The sequence below is a fragment of the Scardinius erythrophthalmus genome (genome assembly GCF_964197995.2).
Source record: "Scardinius erythrophthalmus genome assembly, chromosome: 9".
Classification (NCBI taxonomy): domain Eukaryota; kingdom Metazoa; phylum Chordata; class Actinopteri; order Cypriniformes; family Leuciscidae; genus Scardinius; species Scardinius erythrophthalmus.
In genome coordinates this window covers 26,339,578-26,344,066 of record NC_138229.1, presented here as the reverse complement: position 1 = coordinate 26,344,066, position 4,489 = coordinate 26,339,578, and positions in this window count along the sequence as shown.

Sequence of the window (4,489 nt, the reverse complement as noted above, 5' to 3'; positions counted from 1 at the left end):
GAGGAGAAAAATAGATCTAACTTCAAATCCAGCAGGTTTTGGGGAGCGTATTGTGACTGGAATTAAAAACTGACTGTCACGGGTTGTGGCACTTCAGCGGAATGGGCCCAAAAAAGAACACGCAGACAGAGGAGGTCGATGACATTAAAAAGTCTCTCGACTTCCTAACTGAGGAGATGATTACAGTGAAGACGCAGCAGAGCCGTCTTCTGGAAGTATTAGAGGAGGTTAAACAGCTGCGCCTTCAAAACATTGAAAAGGACAAACGGATCGTGGAGCTTGAACGGAGGGTGGACGATCTGGAGCAGTACTCCCGGCTGAACGACTTGCTCATCACTGGTATTCCTATCAAACCACGCTCGTACGCGCGCGCGGTAGCCGCGGACAGTGGAGATGAGCAGAGGGAGAGGGAAGTGCGCTCAGTGGAGCAACAAGTGGCAACCTTTCTCCAGAGCAAAGGAGTAGAGCTGGACCTGGATTGCATTGAAGAATGCCACCCTCTACCGAGAAGGATCAACAACGATAGACCAGCAGTCATTTTGAGATTTGTCAACAGGAAAAACAAGATGGCCCTGTTAAAACAAGGCCGCAAACTCAAAGGGACAAATGTATATATAAATGAACATTTAACAAAAAAGAATGCAGACATAGCCAGAAAAGCAAGACACCTCAAGAAACAAGAAAAAATTCAACACACATGGGTAACAAACGGTAAAATCTTCATCAAGTTAAATGGGTCTCCAGAGGAGGCCAAAATTCTCATAGTAAGAAACATGGAGGAGTTGGACAAGTATCAGTGATCATAATGCACATCAGCCATCTAATTAAGGTAACATCTGACTTACACTATCACAATGAGTACTGAGCCACACACGGGTGGTCAAAATGACAATTATATAGAGACAGACTTTTTGCAGAGAATTGAACAACTACGTCAATTGGATCTTTGTGCAACTGAATATACTGAGTATAATATGCATGATGTAGAGACTGATATTGCTCCTGACAACAATTTCCTTTCTATTATTAACAACAACTGTAACTACTATACAAATGAACAATACAGCAATAATTGCATTACTGAGGATAAATTGACTATTATTCATTTTAACAGCAGAAGTTTGTATACAAATTTTAATGCAATAAGTGAATATCTACAAAATTTTGTTTATCCCTTCAGTGTGATAGCGATTTCTGAAACCTGGTTCAATCAAGAGAAAGGAATTGACTTTGAAATGGATGATTATGATCTGCATTACGTGAATAGACAGAATAAAACTGGAGGTGGGGTCGCGCTATATGTGCACAAAACTATAAAATATTCACTTCTAAGTAATATGTCATTTGTAGTTGATAATTTAATGGAATGTATAACAATAGAAATCAATAATGGAAAGAAAAAAAACATTATTATAAGTTGTGTTTATAGATCACCTGGGTCAAGTATTGATACTTTCAATGAAGAGATGGAGAATCTGTTTTCAACAGTTAATAATAAGTCCTTATTTATTTGTGGGGACTTTAACATTGACCTCTTAAATCCAAACAAACATAAACTGACTGATGAATTCATTGAAAGAATTTACTCCATGTCCTTATTCCCAACAATAACAAAACCCAGTAGAATTACATCACACAGTGCAACCTTAATCGATAATATCTTTACAAATAACTTGACAAATAACATATTTAATGGTTTGCTTATTTGTGATATTACGGACCATTTACCTGTTTTTGTTGTATATGACTGTAATGTTTCAAAAACAAAAGAAATTTGTAATGTAAGCTGCAAAAGATTACTAACTCAAGAAGCAATTAATGCATTTAATGATGACCTGAGAGTACAAGACTGGAGTTCTGTTCATGGAGAGACCGACACAGACAGAGCCTATAATAATTTTTTAGAAATATTCACATATTCATATGATAAGTATTGCCCCATTTCAGTTTACTGTAAACACAATAAATATTTAAAATGTCCCTGGATGACTAAAGGTTTACAAAATGCATACAAAAAGAAAAATAATCTCTATAAATTATTCATTAAACTGAAAACAAAAGAAGCGGAGAATAGATATAAGTTGTATAAAAATAAGTTAACTGATGTAATAAGAATAGCCAAGAAATTTTATTATAAGAAATTATTGATTGATAATAAATCTAATATAAAAGGAACTTGGGATGTATTAAATAACATTCTCAAAAAAGGCTTCAAAAAAATGACTTACCCAGAATATTTTGTTGATGCACATGGTGAATATCGTACTAAGAATAGCGTAGTTAATAGTTTTAATAATTTTTTTGTAAACATCGGCCGTGACTTGGCATCAAGAATCCCTGATGAACAAATAGAGCACAATATTGATAAAATTGAGAATAATTCAAACACCATCTTCCTTTCAGCAGTCAGTGAGCAAGAAGTAATGGATATTGTCCAAAAGTCCAAAAATAACTACTCTATGGACTGTTATTCCATCAATATGGCAATACTAAAAAAAGTATAAATAACATCAAATCACCTCTAACGCACATCTGTAATCAGTCACTTCTAAATGGTTGTGTTCCCAAGAAAATGAAAATTGCTAAAGTTATTCCACTATTCAAAAATGGAAATAAACATAATTTTACCAATTATAGACCAATCTCATTGCTTCCTCAGTTTTCAAAAATTCTAGAAAAAATATTCAATACTCGATTAGAAAAATTTGTTGAAAAATATAAACTGATAAATGAAAGTCAATATGGATTTAGAAGCAAAAGATCTACATCTATGGCTATAATTGATGCTACAGAAGAATTATCAAATGCATTGGACAATAAAAAATTTACTATTGGAATATTTATTGATTTGAAAAAAGCCTTCGACACTATCAATCATGTAATATTACTTAAGAAACTAGAAAGGTATGGGATACGAGGGGTGGCTGGAAACTGGGTAAAAAGCTATTTGAGTGACAGAATGCAATATGTGCAGATGGGTGAGTCCTCATCTGATTGTCGTGTAACTTCTTGTGGTGTCCCTCAAGGGTCAGTATTGGGCCCTAAACTATTCAACCTGTACATCAATGATATATTTCATGTTTCTAAATTACTCAAGTGTGTTTTGTTTGCAGATGATACCAACATTTTCTATTGTGATGACAACTATGATAAGGTTATTAATGTTGTAAATACGGAACTAAAGAATATAAAAAAATGGATGGATAGTAATAAATTATCCTTAAATTTAGATAAAACTAAAGCTATATTGTTTGGTAATTATAAGAAAAAAACGGATAAGATGATTGAGATAGATGGGATACAAATTGAAAATGTCTCTGAAATAAATTTTTTAGGAATTACAATAGACAATAAACTAACTTGGAAAACTCACATCAGACACATAAAAACCAAAGTCTCCAAAAGCCTTGCGATAATAAATAAAGCCAAACAGGTACTTGATGAGAATTCACTCCGTATTTTGTATTGTTCCCTGATTCTACCGTACTTAACTTACTGTGTTGAAGTATGGGGAAATAATTATAATAACTTAATACAATCACTATTTATTTTACAAAAAAGGGCTTTACGTACCATACACAAGGCTGAATATCTTGAACACACAAATCCATTATTTCTTAAATCGAAATTATTAAAAATACAGGACCTAGTAGAATTTAATACAGCACAATTTTTATTTAAAGCATTTCATAAACTATTACCTGCAAACATACAAAAAGTATTCACACAGAGAGAGCAGTTGTACAGTTTGAGGAGTTATGGGAACTTTTTAATACCAACGATCAGAACTACTAGGAGGAGTTTCTGTGTGTCTGTATGCGGGGTTAAACTATGAAATAGTCTGGGGCTGGAACTCAAACAAAGTCAAAGCATTCATCAATTTAAAGTACTCTATAAAAAGAAGGTCTTGTCACATTACAAGGAGGGCATGGTTTAATTATGTGGTGTTGTATTGATGTATTCATAATCTGTCTTATTTTACCTTGTAGGTATTCTGATTACCATTGTTGGTATTACTATAATAGTATTGATGTATCTATGTATTCATAGTCTGTCTTATTTTACCTTGTAGGTATTTGATTACCATTGTTGGTATTATTATAACTGTTACCTGCGGAAATATATGGTGTGTATTTAAGATTGTTTTTGTCTGTTTTTTTTTTGTTTTTTTTTGTTTTTTTGTCATTTTCTTTTTCATGTTTTTTTCTCAGACGTCTTTATATATACATTTAACTGAGTGTCATGATAATGTTAATAATTAAGGAAGCAATTGCCTTGTTTTTGTTTTTCCTGTTAATTGTAACCGGGGTGGGTTTAAATAAGTTTGACTTCTACCCACTCCGTTTCGAGCAATAGATGGAATTATGTTGTTAAGGCCCGTTCACACCAAGGACGATAACTATAAAGATAACGATAAAGATATAATTCTAAAAATCGTTCTCCATATTAAAGAATAACAGAGTTCACACCACAACTATAACGATAAAGA